This window comes from Lagenorhynchus albirostris, chromosome 8 (genome assembly GCF_949774975.1).
Source record: "Lagenorhynchus albirostris chromosome 8, mLagAlb1.1, whole genome shotgun sequence".
Lineage (NCBI taxonomy): Eukaryota > Metazoa > Chordata > Mammalia > Artiodactyla > Delphinidae > Lagenorhynchus > Lagenorhynchus albirostris.
The window spans coordinates 11,163,812-11,183,768 of record NC_083102.1 but is presented as its reverse complement, the minus strand read 5'-3'; the positions used below and the strand labels follow the sequence as shown (position 1 = coordinate 11,183,768).

The 19,957-nt window shown below is 37.9% G+C and overlaps 2 pseudogenes; both read left to right on the top strand.

The window, feature by feature from the left end:
* Positions 1–2,808: 2,808 nt before the first annotated feature.
* LOC132524958 (olfactory receptor-like protein OLF3) lies at positions 2,809–3,773 on the top strand (annotated as a pseudogene).
* A 14,996-nt stretch (positions 3,774–18,769) lies between these two features.
* On the top strand, positions 18,770–19,706 carry LOC132524957 (olfactory receptor-like protein OLF3; annotated as a pseudogene).
* The last annotated feature ends 251 nt before the right edge of the window (positions 19,707–19,957 follow it).

The following is a 19,957-nucleotide window of genomic DNA, read 5'->3' as shown; positions in this document are numbered from 1 at the left end:
ACTTAACCCATCCATAGAGGAAATGACACAAAACAGATCATCACCACATCATTTTTTTCCCCTGGTGCATGTGCAAGCCGCCTGGAGAACATGCCAGCCAGTGACTCCCCTGTGCTCCTTTTACTCACCCTGCACATCTCTCCACTACAGCTTGTGCCTCATTACACACAGGTGACAGTGCCACTGAGTGCAGGTATGAGCTTCAGAGTCTAATAGTTTCTGCTTTGAATTCATTCTCTTCCACTTCCTGAAGCAAGCCACTTGGCCTCTCTGAGTCTCATTACTCTTCACCTATATAATGTGGATAATATTGGCCTACTGAAAGGATCATCGGTGAAATTAAGCAGTTGAAGACCCAACATTCCTATACTAATGACTGAATTAGGGCAGGTACCCATTATTTGGTGATGATAATTGATCTAACCTTTGATTCCATGCTCGATCTCTTTCAGGATCTTATTTCTTCATTTAGTCTGTTTGTCATCCTGGGGTTTCTCCTGCTTCTGCTTCTGATGGACTCCTTTTCCCTCATTATAAAAAATATACATGCCTCTCACCGTGGAGAGAGGAATCTTTGCTATTTTTCACTCTAATTATTTCTTTCTTTCACATCCAGAGTTCTCAAATGATTGGTATCCACTTGCTGGGTTTATTTCCTCAAAACATTCTTCATTTAAGCCATGGAAATGCAGTTTTCACCTTCACGAATCCATAGAAACTGTACTCTTAAAGGTCACTCATGGCCTTCTAGGCATCAAACTCAGAAACTTTCATTTCATTTTCATTGCTAACTTTTAACAGTGTTAACTAATTTCTCCTTCCAACTCTCAACTCTATCATTCACTTCTGATCGGATTTTCCTCTGTTATTCCTCATCTGCATTCTTGGGTAATTTTCCTAAATTCTCCTACCCCAGTACTGTGAGAACTTTGTAAGTTTCTTGCTCACAGTTAATACTCTTCTTTCTATAGTTTTCTTTTCTTGAAGGGTTTTTGATTTCTAACTACAGTAATATTATCAACTATATGTAGCTCACCCTCAATTCTACATTTATCTCCTAGACTTCCCTCCAAAGCTCCAGATGCTTTTCCCAACAATTTAAAAAATATTTCATAAATATCTCATGAACATCTCCATTCATCTCCCCACATGCTGTATTCCTTCCTCACTTCTTCATGTCTGACAATGGAACTAAAATTCTCCCACTCTTCTAACACATCACGATTGATTTTTTTCTTCTTCCTCACCACTCCATAGAATAAATCCTCATTTATTTAAGCCTCAAATAAATAAATAAATCTTTGTTTTAATTACATATCTTCCATCTTTCATTTAGTGTTCATTCACACTTAACGTTTGCCCTCATCAGTCCCACTTTATGAAGTGTAATGCCTTCCTTGTAAATTTCCCTGACGTAAGCTCTACCCACTCCACACATCTACACACTGCCTCCACATTAATCATGCAACACAAATTTCTTCACATCACTTTCATGCACAAACAGATCTATGATGTGTAAATGTATACAGAATTAAGTTCATCCTGAGCAGAATTCCCACACAATCCACAATCTTGTCCTGTCTTATTTCTAAAATTTATTATCTGTAGAATTATTATACTGTGTTTTACAGCATTTTATTAAAATAGCTGAAATATCTTCCGTTGGTATGCTACCTGATTAATTTTAACCTAAGACTATTCATTTTTTTTGAAAGCCCGCGTACAGCAAAAAAAAAAAAAAAAAAAAGGTATTTAAACATTTGCTTCCCTTTCTCTTTTGTAAATAAAAAGTCAAGCATTCACACTCTCATTTCCTTCATTTTGAGCCCATATAAAAGGGTAGATTTTTAACAGCAGCAAGTTGAAAGGAGAAAAATGAAAAGAACAAGGTACAATTACAATCATCTACCCCACTGTATCTCACTGAGGCTAAAGAGACCCAAGGCTATCAGAAAGACAAATGGTCCCCAGGCCCTCAAAGTGACCCAGCTATTCCTAAGCCCTCAGTTCTATTAAAAGTTGCCTCCAATATTATTTATGACTGAATCGTTGAGGGGGGGGTTACATGAGAAAAACATGTTTGCTACTTTATTTACGCCAAGGCAGAGATCATTGACTACTAATACCCATACTACTACAGTACTGCTACAAGTAATAGTTCACAGAGTACTTTCTCCATAAATTACCTACATGTGAGCTTAAATGTACTTATGAGTTGTATGATATTACCTGTTTCATATGTAAAAGTTTGTCACTAAACCCACATCACATAGCTGGTAAATAAAATCAGTTTTCAAACCTAGATTCTCTGATTCCAAATCTTTTCACAAGCCCCTGCCTCTTTTCAATATTTCTTTTTATAATAGATTTATACATGTCATCATAATGGATCTAGTTGACATATTTAAGGTAGTTTTTGTAACTTTCCTACCAAGCTTTTCTTCACTGTTTATCAATTTACCTGCCATTGTTATCTCCATCCTTCCCTTGCCCTAGAAACTTAGGCAAGTTGGTAAAGATGTGCAGCTCCTAAAATTGTAATGCATTATCTTCGGGCTTTAACTGGGCCTCCCAGGGACAACATCAAGTCCTTAGGAAGGTGCTGTCCTGTTCTCTGATGCAGAATGGATACAGTGTAGATCAGGATGAAGCCTGTCATGTTGGCCCATGAGTGATGTGAAACATCTGACTAAGGGTGGCCAATTGTATATAGTTTGTATTGATAAAAGTTATTTTTGTGGTTCTGTGATTCAGTAGATTCTGTTATTTCTGTCTCTCTCTGCAGATTAATAATCCTCACATTTTTAAATGGGAGCAGATAACCATACTTTGGTGAGAGAATTCATTCTCCTTGGCCTGTCCAGTGACTGGGACACTCGGGTTGCTCTCTCTGGCTCTCTCTGTCCTGTTCTTGGTTATGTACCTGGTGACAGTGCTGGGGAACTTCCTCATTATTCTTCTGATCAGACTGGACAGCTGACTCCAGACTCCCATGTATTTCTTTCTCACCAACCTCTCCCTTGTTGATGTCTCTTATGCCACAAGCATTGCCCCTCCGATGCTGGTGCATTTTCTTGCAGAACATAAAGGAATCCCATATGTGAGCTGTACAGCCCAGTTATTTTCCTCCCTGGGCCTGGGTGGGATTGAGTTAGTTCTACTGGCAGTGATGGCCTATGACCGCTATGTGGCTGTGTGTGACCCCCTGAGATACTTGGTCATCATGCATGGAGGGCTCTGTACTAGTTGGCCGTCACATCCTGGGTCAGTGCCTCTGTCAACTCTCTCATGCAGACCACCATCACCTTTCAGTTGCCCATGGGCACAACAAGTATATTGATCACATATCCTGCAAACTCCTAGCTGTGGTCAGGCTGGCCTGTGTGGACACCTCCTCCAATGAGATCACAGTCATGGTTTCTAGTATTGTTCTGCTGATGACACCTTTCTGCTTGGTTCTCTTGTCCTACATCCAGATCATCTCCACCACCCTAAAGATCCAGTCCACAGAGGGGAGAAAGGAAGCCTTCCACACCTGTGCCTCTCACCTCGCAGTAGTTGTCCTGTGCTGTGGCGTGGCCCTTTTCACTTACATCCAACCACGCTCCAGCCCTTCTGTCTTTCAGGAGAAGTTGATCTCTCTCTTCTATGCCATTTTGACACCCATGCTGAACCCCATGATTTACAGTCTGAGGAATAAGGAGGTGAAGGGGGCCTTTCAGAAACTACTAGGGCAGTTATCTGGATTAACGTCAAAACTGGCAACTCGATGAATCATGAGCATCACTTAGAGAAAAGAGCTTTGCTTGTGTGCTTTCCCACCCAACTCAGATATGAAGCATTGTTACTGCGTTGCCCCGGCAACCAGGAAGGAGATGACAAAATGTGTACTTGTGGTACCGGGTAGGAGGCTGAGTGATTGGGTTGGGGTGTGGGATGTAAGGATGTTTTTATGTCACAGCAGCATGTTCAGAGAAATTAAGCCCTGCTGTAATAGAACTTCCCACTGTTAACCACTCAGTATCCGTTCATATGGCCTCAGAGTATTTGAGGAAAATATCATTTATTGGTTTTGATAGCAGCATGAAAAATTGTTGTAATCATTGACCCATTCTTGGATCGTACCTTGGAACACTGATTTTATTCAACCACATTTTAAAGAGGTTATTGTATTTCCATTGGGAACAAAATGCATTTTCATATTTGAACACTCACTTAAAATATTGTGTGGCATATATAGTCAGATTCATTAATTGTGTGAGTCAGTATCCTAAGGGGGGGCGCTGCTGTCAACGCTGATTAAAATGCTTTTGTACATGACCTACCGCATGTGGGTATACAGACTCTGTCTGCGTAATGGAGATAAATGAGAGGAGAAACATCGACCAAAGTCATATTTTACCATGATAAGGATATAATCGAGGGTTGTTTGTACACAATGACATTATTTAAGAAAAATATGAGATTAAGTTACTGCTAATTAGCATATGAATAATAAGAAAACTATTGCATGTATATTGGGTACCATTCAAAAGGTAAAATTGTAATTTCTGAAAATTCAGCAAACTTTCTTTTCTCTGAGATCTTGGGAAAAAATAAGCAAATAAACAAGGAAATAAATGAATACAATGTTAAGACATAGTTAATCTAAGCAAAGCAGTTTTCTTGGAGAAGCCAGTGAACGATAATACAGCTTTGGTTTTGTGTTATCAGGATAGGTCAGTCTGCTCTGCAGATGTTATTCTCAAGTCTCCACATTAAAGGCCTTCTTGTATTCCCCTCCCCATCTCACACACATGCACACACACACCAAAACTCTACTTAATCTCTGTAAATCTTGTGAGCTGGCATTGTCTGTGAGTGTACCTTGTCTCTGAGGATAAACCTAAATAAGGTAAAAGAGGGGAAAGAAATGATTACACAAGGGATAGGTAAGGGAAGGAGACAAAAAATATGGTAATAGTGGGTCCTCTCACTCTCTTCAAGGGGTATAAAAGAGGGACTCTTCTTTTTTTTTGGTCTCATTATTAAGTCAGTTGGTTGGCTTTTGGTTGATTTGCGTTTGGGCGTTGGTGATCAGAAGTTGAAGGGTTTCCACCGGCACCTATTTTCTCTGTGAAATAAGATGGAGTACCCATGGCTCAGAGTACAGGGGAAGGAGGAAGAGATACAGGAGTGAGACTTGAGAATGGTGCAGGTTTTTTTTTTTTTTTTTTTGGCTGTGTTGGGTCTTCTTTGCTGCACCTGGGTTTTCTCTAGTTGTGGTGAGCGGGGGCTACTCTTTGTTGTGGTGCGCGGCCTTCTCATTGCAGTGGCTTCTCTTTTTGTGGAGCACGGGCTCTAGGCACACGGGCTTCACTAGTTGCAGCACATGGGCTCAGTAGTTGTGGCGCATGGGCTCTAGGGCATGGGGGCTTCAGTAGTTGTGGCACGTGGGCTCAGTAGTTGTGGCACGTGGGCTCATTAGTTGTGGCTTGTGGGCTCTAGAGCGCAGGCTCAGTAGTCGTGGTGCACGGGCTTAGTTGCTCCACAGCATATGAGATCTTCCCTGACCAGGGCTCGAACCCGTGTCCCCTGCATTAGCAGGTGGATTCTTAACCACTCCACCACCAGGGAAGTCCGAGAATGGTGAAGGTTAATAGTCCACATGGGTGTAGACAAATGTGCCCCTTTTACCTGTGGACATCACTGAGCCTAAGGTATCTCTGAATTTCATCTCAGTGTCTTCAATGACAAGGTCACAAAGGTCATATTTTTCCTCTGATTTGACCAACTTTATCTTTATTCTCAGCCTTCTCTAAAACAAAGTTACAGTTGATCATTTTGTAGGCATTGACTTTGTTGGAGACAGTGCTTTTGGCATTGTGGGGTATCAAAGTTGTGTTCAGGTATAGCCGCTAACTCAAGAAATTTACAGTCCTCTAGGGCAGGGGTTGGAAAACTGTTTCTGTATTAGGACAGATAGAAAATATGTTAGACTCTGTGGGCCATACATTCTACATCACAGCTATTCAGCTCTGCCGTGGTAGCACTAAAATAGCCATAGATAATACATAAAAAAAGAATGAATGTGGCTGGTAGCAATAAATCTAAATATATGGACACTGAAATTTTTAATTTGAATTTTATATAATTTTTACATCATAAAATATTCTTTTTATTTTTTCAACGATTTAAAAATATAAAAATATTCTTTTCTTGTGGGCCATGCAAAAACAAATGGCAGGCCAAATTTGGCCTTTGGGCAATAGTTTGCTACACCATTATCGGGGAAATAGAACAAAAGTGCAAAATGGTAACATGAGGTATGTGCATAAAGAGCCCTGCTACTCAGAGGAAGAAAGGGTTCATAAAGAGTCCTGATATTCAAAGGAAGAAGGGATTCTTTTCTGCATGTAGACTGTTATAATGGTGAAGGCTTCTAAGAGAAAATGAAGTGGCCCTCACTTCAGTTTGCCTTTCAGAAAGCATCTCATTTCTCATAGTCATTTAGGTCCATTTACCCAAGATCTAAGGACTCCATACTAATGGGTGAATGGAGGACGTGAATCGCACACTGAGCATAATTCTTAGATATCGGTTGAATATTAATTGGATGATTTGTATTACTTCTTAGCCGTAGCAGCATTTAACCACACTGACAGGTCTTTGGGGGACACATTCCCTTACATACAAGGTGAAGCTTCACTCTGTACTGTCCCTTATCATGATGTCTGGGACCATCAGGTTCTCCCCTATTCATCCCACTAAAATTCAGGATTTTGAGATCTAAGCCTTTGTATAAAGTATAGGTCCTATAAAATATACACAACGAAGTCAGACTGATGTGGTTTGGTTGTCCTCCTAGTTCCAAATTTGGGCTAGGCTACTCTCGGTGAAATCTGACCCTCAGTTTCATGAGATTGTTTTCCATCTCATGGAAAATATCTCACCACTGTATGCATACTATTTCCTGACTGCTTTGAGCCTTCTACATCTTCCTCATCAAAGTGTAGCAGGATAACAAAACAAGAAGTGCGATCCTGGGCAAGTTATAAAACCTCTCTAAGAATCAGCTCTCTTTTTCATAACTTACAAAGAATAATAAGCTCCTCATGAGAAATTGGAGAGTATTGAGTGAAATATATGTAAAGCAGTTAGTAAAATGGCTGACACACAAAAAGCACTTGATAACTGTTTGCTATTATCTTTGTTTTTTTTCTCATAAAGTGTTCTACCCATTTTCCCCCACCTCCTGTCCTCCCTGACCAACTCACTAGTCCATCCCAAACAACCTAAGGGGTCTGACAGAAGAGTAGACGCCAGAATAGTGTCTAGAAAACAGACCTCTAATTTTTGGCAACAAAGAACAAATTCTGTCTCATGCATTCTCATTGTAGGAGGTATCATCCCCCAAGCGGTGAAAATTGGTCTTCATGGGCGGGGGGCAAAAATATCTTCGGTATTGGGCTTCCCTGGTGGTGCAGTGGTTGAGAGTCCGCCTGCCGATGCAGGGGACACGGGTTCGTGCCCCGGTCCGGGAAGATCCCACGTGCCGCGGAGCGGCTGGGCCCGTGAGCCATGGCCGCTGGGCCTGCGCGTCCGGAGCCTGTGCTCCGCAACGGGAGAGGCCACAACAGTGAGAGGCCCAAGTACCGCAAAAAAAAAAAAAAATAAATAATAATAAAAAAATATATATATATTTTCGATATTGCAGTGGCTTATGGTCCTTCAAAGGGACCATATAAACAGATATACAGAATATCTAAGGTATTAAATTTTCATGGGGTGGGTGATTAAGAAAAAGATGTCTAAAAAGTTTTCTTTGAGGGATGATGATGAATAAAGGGCTGAGACGAACTGCTCCATCTGTAGAGAACTATTCCTTGTTTGGGCACCAATATTCACAAGTGAATCATAAGCACAGAGGTCAGAAGACATACAGTCCTAGAGGTAATTCGTTATAGGCTTGATGTCTGCTTCATCTGTTTTTTACTATCTTAGTCTATAACCCTGGGCCTTGACTACCTTGACCTACTCTATCTAAGCAAATCCTTCTGCCCAGTTGGTTTCTACCCCTACTTCTGGCCTTTACAGCCACAAAGGTATGGACAACTGAAAGTTGAGTGAATTCACCCTGCTGTGGGACCTGAGTCACTGGAGACCCTGTTCAACTTCTGGCCAAGTACCTGGTGGCAGTGCTGTGATACTTCCTCATCAAGCCCCTATGAGCAGTCCGGACACTTGATCACCTGTTCTATATATTTTTATTTAATGACTGTGCTTTGCGGGGATCTGTTATAAAGTAGTTCTGTTTCACAGATGCTTATTCACTTTTTGGGAGCCAAGAAGTCTAGAGACTTTTAGAGGGGGTATTAGAATTCCTATCAGTTACATAAATATAGGATTTAAGTCAGATTTATAAAAATCTGAAAGAGCAGAGTAATATTAGCTAGCTCTGTGCTACACTCACTAATTTTAAACTTTAAAGGTCTCCTAAATTCTGTAAGCTTATATTAATGCCTTTCCTTAAAATACAGATATTATTATCCACATTGGGGATAAAACATGAGTTTCAAGTATATGTAACTCACGCAAGCTCAGACAGCGAGTAATCAACACATACAGCCGAGATTCAGTTCAGCCCTGGCTTGTCTGAATCCAAAGGCGTCCTAAATCTCGACAAGGACACCCCTAAGGGATACCACAGGGAGTTCTGGCGCTTTAAGTCTGCTGTGTGTGGATCAGCGTTCAGGTGAAGATGTGAAAAACCCACAGAGCCGTAGTGTTACCATTATAGTTAGGACCGTTGGAGTTTCAAGTGATAAGACCCAAAACAAACTGGAGAAGCAAAGCTAAAAATTAAATAAATTAAATACCTTAACTGTGGAATATTGTAATCAGTATCATGAATGGTATCACGAATAACTGAATCTAGAGTCTAAACATTTTTTTGAAGTTTGTCTTTTTAAATTTTTTCTTATTTCCTGCCTCTTGGCTTTGCTTCTCTCTGTGGAGCTTCTTCTTTTCTATCATTCATCGATTTCCTCTGTGAGGTGGAAAAAGTGACCCTTGGAGGCCCCAGATATACAACATGATGTGAGAGACAAAATCCTGACTTGTCTGCTAGCTCCAGCGGAAAAAGCTCAGAGATGGGTCCAGGTTGGCTTACCCTGGGTGGTGTGGCCCTTCCTCAGTCAAGCCCTCTGTTAGGGTTATGAGGCATTAACATATTTTTTACTTGAATTGTTTTGCTTAATGGAAACTTATTTTATCACCAGTCATATGTTCAATCTTTGGAAATGTCGCATACATACTTGAAAAAAACGTGTTTTCTGTAATTGTTGACTGGAGTATTCTATAAATGTTAATTAGTCCACTGTTGATAGTGCTGTTGAAGTTTTCTATTTCCTTACCATTTCCTTATTATTCACTTCTTTCTACTTGATCCATCAATTATTGAGAAGTATTGAAATCTCTAACTATAATTGTGAATTTGCCTATTTCTCCTTGCATTTCTATCAGTTTCTGCTTCATGTGTTTTGAGGCTCTGTTATTAAGTGCCTCAGTATTTACAATTCTTCTGTATTCTTGATGAATCTTTTACTATTATGAAATGCTTTTCTTTATCCCTGGTAGTGTTCTTTGCTCTGAAATCTACTTTGAGTGATATTAATATAGAAACTCTAGCTTTCTTTTGATTAGCGTTAACGTGGTATTTTTTCACCATATCTCATGGATCATTGTCCTTCATTGCCTGATGTCCAGTGCCATGAAAATTGTAGTTTAATATATTTTGTCCTGATCTATAGTTCTTTCTGATGGGAGGGTACGTTCAAGCCCTGTTTCTGTCTCTTAGCTAGAAAGGGAAACTTCTTTTGTCTGTTCCATTGATCCATGCCTCTACTGATAAAGCAGTGTTAGAGTGTATTGAGTACTGTAGCTTAATAGTAAGTCTTTAAATCAGAGAGTGTCACTCCAAATTTGTTCTACATTTTCAAAATCACTTAGTCTGTATTCTAGGTTCCTTGTTTTCCACATACATTTTAGAATCAGCTTGTCAAATGTTTCAAAACAGCCTGATGGAAATTTGATTAGGATTGCATCAAATTTATAAGTCAAATAGTAGGGGAGAACTGTCAGCTCAGCAATATTGAATCCTACAGTTCGTGAACATGGTATTTCTTTCCATTTATTTAGGTCTTCTTTAATGTCTCTGATCAATTTGTAGTTTCCATGATAAAAATCTTACACATGCTTCATTGGCTCTTTTTCTAGTATTCCGTGATTTTTAATGTACTTTACATGATACTCTATTATAATTTCAGTTTCTACTTTATTCATTGCTAGAATATAGAAATAAAATGTATTATTTCATACTGATGTGCATTCTTTGTCATTGTTAAAACCCCTTATTAGATTTCATTTTTTTTGTTATTGGTAGATTCTCCTTTTATTTCTTTTTCTTTCTTTATTGCAGTGACTAGAACCTCTAATACAGTGTTGAATAGGGGTGTTGAGAGTAAATCTACTTCATTTTTCTGGATCTTAGAGGGGAATCATTCAGTCATTCACCATTAAGAAGGATGTTGACTATTAGAACTTTGTTAATGTCCTTTTTCAGACCGAGGACTTTCTCTTCTATCTCTAGATTCCTTAGTTTTTATAATTAAAGGATATTGAATTTTGTCAAAATTTTTCTCATGTCTATTGAGATGTATCATATCTCATATAGATATCATATATATCATATATATATCAATAGATATCATACATATCATATATATATCTCAATAGATATATATTATCATATATAGGTAATCTCTGTAGACTCTTGATTTGGTAAATCACATTTTTTAGTTTTTTTAAAAACGATTTTATTTTGAACTAGTTTTAGACTTAAGGAAAGTTTGAAAATATAGTACAGAAAGTTTACCGTAAAGTTAACATCTTACATGACCGTAGTACAAATAACAAAACCAGGAATGTAACATTGGTGTAATTAATATTATTTCATTTTTAGGTAAATTATAGTGCTTGGTCTAATTTTATCAGTTTTCTCACTATTTATTTATTTATTTTAATTTAGAATACTATCCAGAATCCCACATTACATTTGCTTATTATTTCTCTTTAATCTCCTTCATTCTGTAACAGCTTGTCTTTCCTTGTCTTTCATGCCTTGACACTTTTGAAGAATATTGACCAATTGAAAGTTTTACTAACTTTGCATTCCTGGGATAAACTCAACTTGGAAATAACATATTTATTATAAGCTGGATTCAATTTACTAATATTTTAAAAGTATTTTTGTGTCTATGATGATGAGTGATTTTGGTCTGTAGTTTTTTTTATTTGCAGTGTTTTTGTTTGGTTTAGATATCAGGGTAATATTTAAAGAATTAAAGGAGCAAAGTTACTTCTGCTGAAGGTTTCTAGAAGAGTTTGGTAGATTTTGTAATACTTCTTCCTAAAATGTTTGGTTTAATTCACCAGTAAAGCCATTTGGTCTGTTGTTTAGATATAGGACCATTCATGTTATCTGTTTCTTCTTTTACGAGTTTGGCAGCACAAAACTTGTGAAAGAAATTAAAAATTTTTCCATTTCGTCTGAGTAGTCAAATGTGTTAACATAGACTATATTCATAAGGTTTTGTTTTTATTCTTTTGATGTCTGTAGGATCAGTAGTGATGTCACCCCTTTCATTTTTTATATTGATAATTTGTGTCTCGTCTCTTCTTTCTTGATCAGTCTGGATAGAAGTTCATCAATTTTATTGATGCCTTCAAAGAATCATCTTGAATTTTTTTCTATTTTTCTCTTTTCCATTGATTTCTATTCTCATCTTTATTTTTTCTTAGGTATATGTCCTTAACTTTGCTTGTAATATTTTGTCTGTTGACTATGAATACTTTTATCAATAACTGAAAGTATCTTTATTTCTCTTTTATTTTTAAAAGACATTTTCTCTGGGCATATAATTCTAGGTTGGCATTTTTTTCTTTCAGTTTTTCTGTTAATATTTTTTTTTCTCTGTATGTAATGCATTTTTTTACAACTGCTTTCATAATTTTGTTCTTATTATTGCTTTTCAGCACTTTGATAATGTAGCACTTTGTAATGTTTATCTTCATTTTTAAAAAATGCTTGAGGTTTGCTGAACTACTTGAATGTGTAGGTTCTTTCTCTTCATTATATTTGGAAATTTGAGTTTAATATTTTTAAAGTATTGGTTATGTCTTCCCCTATAACCCAGTACTCCTTTTTACTTCTGGGACTCTGATTTCATGTTTGATGTTTCTCACAGCTTATTGAAGCACCGTTCAATTTTTTTCACTCTTTTTTTCTCTACTTCATTTTGGATAGTTTCTATTGCTATGTCTGCAAGTTCTCAGATCTCTTCCTCTGCAGTGTCTAATCGGCTATTGATTTTATCCAGTGTATTTTTCATTTTAGGTATCATATTTTTCATCACCTTATAGTTTGAATTGGGTATTTTTATATCTTTGGTTTCTTTCCTCATCATGCTTAGTGTTTTCTCTGTCTTCTTGAAATGTGAAGTGTATTTATAATGCTATCTTAATGTGCTTGTATTCTAATTTTATCACCTCTGTTGTTACTGCATAATTTTTATTCGTTGATTTTTCTCCTCATTATGGCTTGTTTGCATTCCCTCTCCTTGGGCTGTGGCCTGGAAACTCTTCTGCCTCTTTGTATGCTTGGAAAAATTTTTTACTGGATTACAGACACTGAGTTTTATGTTTTTGGGTGGTGGATACGTCTGTTCTCTTCACCTGTATCTTAGGAAATTTTTCATGATGTTTGATTTCTTTTATAGTTTCCAGATTTAAGTGCTTGAAAGAGGAAATATTTGTCTTCTCCCTGTACCTATTAAATGGTATTTTCTAAGGGGTGGGACTACCCCATCTTTGTTCTCCTTGCATCAAGTGATATTAAAAATAGTGTACAGTAAACTATTATCCATTTCCAAGACTAATAAAAGAAGACAAAGAGAAATGGAAGAAATAGGCAATATTAGGAAAGAAAAGAGACATTACCACAGATTCTATATACATTAAAATATATAAGAAGATACTAACAAATTTGGACTAATAAATTTGAAAAGTTAGATGAAAAAGATAAATTCCCAGGAAAGATAAACCTGACCAAAATGGACACATGAAGAAATAGAATAGTCCTATATACTAAGAAATTTGAATCCATATTTAAGAATTTTTCAACAAAGAGCATTTCAGGCCAGGTGGCTTCACCAGTGAATTCTACCAAATATATAAGGAAGAAATAACACCACTCATCCACAAAAGTAATTTCATACATACATATTTAATATATAAAAGCCAGTTACATTTTTATATAATTTAAAAGTTACTATTTAAAACAGCACTTCAAACCATCATACCTGGGAACAAATCTAATAAGACATATACAACACACAGAAAAAATATACATAGAAAAAAGGAAAGATATTAAATAAATGGGAGAATATTTTTTTTTATGGATTGGAATACTGAATAGTATAGAAATGTCACTTCTCCCCAAATTGATTTTTAGGTAAAATCCCAATTAAAATTTCACAAAGTTTTTTTTTTTTTCCTGGAAATCTAATTCTAATTCTAGAGTCAGATTGAATATTCAAATAGCCATGAAGAGCCGAAACAATTTGAAAATGTAGAATCAAGTTGGAGGATTTATACTACTATAAACAAGGTTTATTATAAAGCTACAGTAATTAAGACAATGCAGTACTGGTATAATAATAGATCTAAGTAGACCAATGGATCATTAAAAAATAGTCTAGAGAAAAACCTACACATAGAAATTAAAATTTGGTTTGTGGTAACACAGGAGAATAGTGAGGAAAGAATTGTCTCTCAATAAAAGTGGATATTCACATAGAAAAAAATGAATCTAGGTTCCTATGTCTTATCATGCACAGGAATAAATTCCAGATATATTGTTGATCTAGATGTGAAAAGTAAAACATTAAAACTCCCAGAAGATGGCATTGAAGAATAACTTCATGATTTGGGAGAGACAAAGATTTCTCACTCAAGACTCAAAATGCAGTAACTATATGAAGAACAACTATGAATAGAACTACATTAAAATTAAGAACATCTCTTCATCAGAGACACCATTAGAGAATGAATAGGTGGGAGAAAATATTTGTGATACATATAAATGACAAGTGACTCATATTCAAAATATATAAAGAACTAAAATCAATAAGAGAAAGAGAAATAACCCAATAGGAAAATAGGCAAGAAATTGAACACACACCTCAGAAAGTGGAATATCCAAATAGTCAGTAAATACTTAAAAATATGTAGAGCCTCATTAGTTATCATAGAAATGTAAAGTATAATCACAGTGAGATACTGCTATGTACACATCAGAATGGCTAAAATGAAAAAGACTTAATCCAAGGACAAAGAATGTTAGAGCAAAGGAATACTCATACAGAGTTGGTGGGAATATAATTGAAACATCTGTTTTGACAGAACTGGTGATATTAGCTAAAGTGGGACACACACATAATCTGTGATATAGCAGTTCCACTACTAGGCAACAGAAATGAGTACAGTACATGTCTGGGACAAAAGATGAGTGTGTGTGTGTGTGAGTGTGTTTATGTGAATGTTCATAGCAGTGTTGTTTTTAATAGCCACAAATTAGAAACCACCTAAATATCCATCAATGGGATGGATATCAGAGTTGAGATGCCTTTAAGTGGGTAGTAAATTTTTGTAGTATTTTTAGAAAATGAGGGCAAAAATCTAGATACAAAAATACATAATGACAATGCCCAGTTAAAAGGAACCTCCCAATAGTGAGACAAAATGGAGATATGTCCCATGAAAAAGTTGCATAAGTTGTGTAGATAATATATGATCATAGCTTATGTACAATTTCAGAAGCTCGTTACAGGAGATATTGCCCAAAGATCCCCTTGACGGTCCATAAATAATTGGGCACTTTGGCTCAGATAGTCTCAATCATGAGTACATGGACAGAAAGTCATGGGCAAGTTTTAACTACCTCAGAGTGAAACTTCAACAAAGACAGGAGAATGTCTCCGGGGAACTGGGGATTCAGATTCTCTTCTCTCCTGTTTCTGGCTCAGGGAAAACTGAATTCTCACTTGTAAATTCTTTTAAAAGCAGATGAGAGTTTAAGGTGAGAGAGTCACCATACAGAGAAGGTGAAGAAACAATGGAAACCCAACAAGCACAGCATAATTGGCCTGTAGAGATTTTATCTCTGAGGGAAAATAAAATCCCACTTCTTGCCCAGTCCTGCTCTTCCTGGGCAATGCTGACTTCTTTTCCTGGAGGTAAGGCAGTCATGCTCAGAGGCTCTCCATTGGGTTCTTAGGATTATGAGTCAAGAAGCAAGGATTTCCTTAATACACAGCTTCTTTCTGGGCTCATGTGAAACTTGGGTTGAGTTTGGTTACTACAGAAATTAAGGTCCCATTTTTGCAATTGGTTTTAAGAAAATACATTTGGGTAGCCAAACTGGGGAGAAATTTCTCTCGAATACCTCTGAGAAATGAAGCACCTAGCCTGGGGCTTTTACTGCATTCATGGGAAACATTGAACTTATTTACTACAGGTCGTGTTCCCTGTGTCACATTGCACTCCCCCCAGCACTTGTCCACTGCTGGAAATTTGGATCTGAGAACAGGTTTGTGTTAACCAGCTCATTCTTAAACAGTGATGGTCAGAAGGTAACTTCGTCTAGATGACTGGCTCTAAACTTTCTGTTGCTCCAAGCAGTGTAGTTGTAGGTATGCATTAGGAAGTGGGAATGGGGTGGGGATAGCAACTTAGCCAGTTAACATTGTTGGGAAATCTCAAGCTTTCCAGGTGGCTTCTTTTGAGAACACTTCTGATGTAGAACTTTAGGAAGCTTGAATCACAGTTCTTGGAAGGAGAGGTGGTTTAGGAATGCTGTTTATCTTCCTATTATTGTCACTTACAACACCTCCACCTTATTTTTGAAAATCTGTTTTTAACTTTTATTTACATACCATATTTTCAAAAGTGTTTTAAACATTTTACTTTTGGTTAAAAAATTATTCTTTTTCCTATTGATGTCATATCCTTTTTCTATTATCCTCCCTACTTCCCTCACTCCAACGAATTGGGACAGACTTGAATTTGTGCTCCCTTTAGACAGATGAAGAAGCTACAGTCGGACCTCCAGATCCACAGGTTCTACATCTGTGGGTTCACCGACCATGGATTGAAAATATTAAAAAAATTTCCAGAAAGTTCACAAAAGCAAAACTTGAATTTGCTTAATGCTAGCAACTATTTACTTATCATTTACTTTGTAATTAGATATTATGAGTAATCTAGAGATGATTTAAAGTGTACAGGAGGATGTGTGTAGGTTACATGCAAATACTAGGCCATTTTCTATAAGGGACTTGAGCATCTGTGGATTTTGGTGTCCACTGGAGTCCTGAAACCAATCCCAGGGATACTGAGGAGCAGCTGTAGTAGTGACAGTCGAACTGGGAAATGCAAGTTCATTGGCCAAGCAGGTCGTTCATTCACTCCTGGGGAGAGGCACTTTAGAAAACATGAAGATGGTACAGAAACGTGTCATGTGAACCATGAGTGTTTCTATTTGTAAACAATACCTTGCTGAGCCTTTAAGCGGAATTACTGATCCAAGACCAGGGATTACTGCATTTTCTTTGTCAAGCCCTTAACTATTACTAGTTTTTAAGAAGTGAAAACTCAAAACCACAGGATAATATCAGATTTTTCAGTCAAGTCTCCTTATCTGGTACCTGAGAAGACCTTAAATAATCATCAGCTACCTCCTGCACTGTATTTTTTTCCTTTTAGCCCTCTCCTGGTGAACTCATGTTACATGAATTGTTTCATGTATTATAGCAGAATCAGAGACTGCCTCATGCACCTCCCTAGGAATATTATCTATTAAAATATCATCTGTACATTGTCAGGTTCCGCTGACAGGTCTCAGGCACTGATTTTCCCCTTTGTAGTCACTTATCTCTCTTTTGTACCTGAGGCCTTCACCAGTGATAATTTTATATTCCAACTTTTCCCTTTTCATTGGGGATAAAAAGGTAGGTTTCCTCTTTCTTTGATAGAAATATTACAAAGTGGCTTGCTGATCTGAAGCTCTAGAGTAAATTCTAAAGAATTAAGGAACATTTTGTACTTTTATTGCCTCCCCTTGTAATTTACATAAATTATCTCTCAGAGTAGGAATGGTTTATCAAGCTTAATTCATTTCTAGATAAAAGATTATCAAATGCAAATGCCAGTAGACCCTTCTCTGCTGGCTAATCCAATCACCTTTGGCACCCTATTTATCTGCAGTTAGCTGCCCTTACTGTCATGAATGCCCTCAACACAAAATATGATTCTCATCGTATATTCAGTGGCACTATCTGATCACAGACAGCAAACAGATAATATCTCCTTGTCACAGCAGTGCATGCGTTTCACTTTCTCTACCTAAAGGACAGAGTAATTAGAGGGACAGGGTATGTGGGAAATCTAGAGTAGGCTTTGTTCAGTCCGTGAGGTTTTTGGAAATCACTTGAGATTTGACAAGGTACAAATAAGATGACTAAGAGTTCCAGAAAGAATACTAGAGCCCTTGAGCTTTCGGAAATACTAATATATCAGCAGGATTAGAAAGTTTGGGGATGGTATTGAGCAGACTAGAATATTACCTTCTGGTCATGTGAGTCACAGTAGAGGGAGCATAGCACAAGGATGAGAAAAGACAGAGTTTTCTAAGGGGCAGGGGATAGTCAAATATTTCAGATAAAGATAAAAGTAAGGACGGTTAAAGGAAAGAGATCATCAACAGTCATTTCACTGAGTTAATTCTAATTAATTTTTTCCATCACATTATATGGTCTCCAAATCACAATAATCACTATCTAGAATACATACAAATGGAATCAGAGGGAATGTGCAACCAGTTTCCCCTTACCTTTTAGTTAATAGGCCAGCACGTGTGGCAACTCTTCGAGCTCTTAGCATGTACTAAGGAAGACAGTTAACGCATCTTTGATTTGTTTCTTGACAGCCATACTCTGCTGTCGACCCCATGATCTGCTGCTCTTTCAAGGGAGGAGAAATGCAATATTGCAGATTCTTTCCTCTTATTCTCTCAGCCAGGTAAAAGACAAACAGGTGAAGATTTTTCAAAAATGAGCCTGGTCACCCAGGTCTTCATTTTTTATCTCACTGACCCTAAGATGTAATTTTCCATAATTTTTAGCTACTAAAAACTATTTTATATTTGCTACCTTCTAACTTACAACCCCAAATTTGTGATTTTAAAAGGGTGGAAATTTAGTATCTCATTTTCATAGTCAAAGAATCCAGAAGTAAAAAAAGTAAATTAAAAAGAAAACCTGTTCATACCTATTAGGTGCCATTCAGTATGGATTCTGAGATAGTAAGGAGGGAAAAACTGGTGTCTAACAGGGAAGTAAACAAACTCCATGGTTAGGAGTTGGCTTTAAAGAAAAAATATCATGTTTTACAGTTAATCTTTTTAACGCAAATAAGCATTTTAATGAAAACATTTCTGCTTAAGGAAGCTTCTCCTTGGGTCTGTTGTTTCCCAGAAGGAGGCATACAATCTGAAAAACCACACCACTTAATATTAGATGGCTGTTTGGTCTAAGTGACCTTATAAGGTCCTCTGGTACCTTGCGTATCTAGTTTTTTTGATTTATAACTTGGGTTTGGTCTTCAGAAGCTCATGGGCAGGGAAGACCAGACATGGATGAGTGAGTTCATTCTGCTGGGACTGTCCAGCTGCTGGGAGACTCAGGTCTCCCTCTTTGTCCTTTTCCTGGCCATGTATCTGATGACTGTGCTGGGGAACTTCCTCATCATCCTCCTTATCAGACTGGATAGCGGGCTAAACACACCCATGTACGTTTTCCTCAGTATCCTGTCATTTGTGGACATCTGTTATATCAACCTAACTGTCCCCCAGATGCTCATTCACTTCCTTCTGGTCAGCCCAGGAGCCTGTCCCATTCTACAGCTGTGTGCTCTAGCTGTTTATCTCCTTGGCAGTGAGCCGCACAGAGTTCTTCCTGCTGGAAGCCATGGCTTATGACCGCTGTGTGGCAGCGTGCCGTCCACTGCACTGTGCAGTCACCATGCACGGAGGGCTGTGCCTGGGGCTGGCTGCTGGCTGCCTGCTGGCTGGTTTCATGAATTCACTGATGCAGACAATCATCTTTCAGCTACCTCTGTGCCATAAGGTTGTTCATCGCTTTGCCTGTGAGATGTCGGCTGTGCTGAGGCTGACCTGTGTGGACATCTCCTTCAACAAGGTCATGGTGGCCATCTCAGGATTTCTGGTGATCATGCTTCCCTGTTTTCTTGTTGTGTTCTCCTATGGTCGTATAGTTGCTGCGATTCTGTGTCTTCATTCTGCCCAGGGACGCCACAAAGCATTTGGGACGTGCGCCTCTCACCTCATTGTGGTTTCCATGTGCTTTGGAACAGCCATCTTCACATACTTGAGACCCATGGCTGGCTCCTCAGCAGAACAGGAGAAGATGGTCACCCTGTTCTATGCTGTGGTGACCCCAATGCTGAATCCCTTAATCTACAGCTTGAGGAACAAGGAAGTGATGAGCACCTCTAGGAGAGTGTTGGGGAAACTTAGTGACAAAGGGTAAAGATTCATAGAATTTCTCCTTCCCTCCAACAGCCCATAGAACGACATTCTAAACAAAGAGAAAATGATGGACATGCCCTTTCTTCTCAGATTTTCTCATAAGGTAGATCGTGGTGAACAAGTTTTTCTAGACTGACTTTCCACATTCATCCACATTTTGACCTGTTACGGTAAAAAAAAAAAAAAAAAGCCTTTAATTATTAAGCTGCAGTCTGCTGGATAATCTCTCCTTCTAGACTTCATATGCCCCCT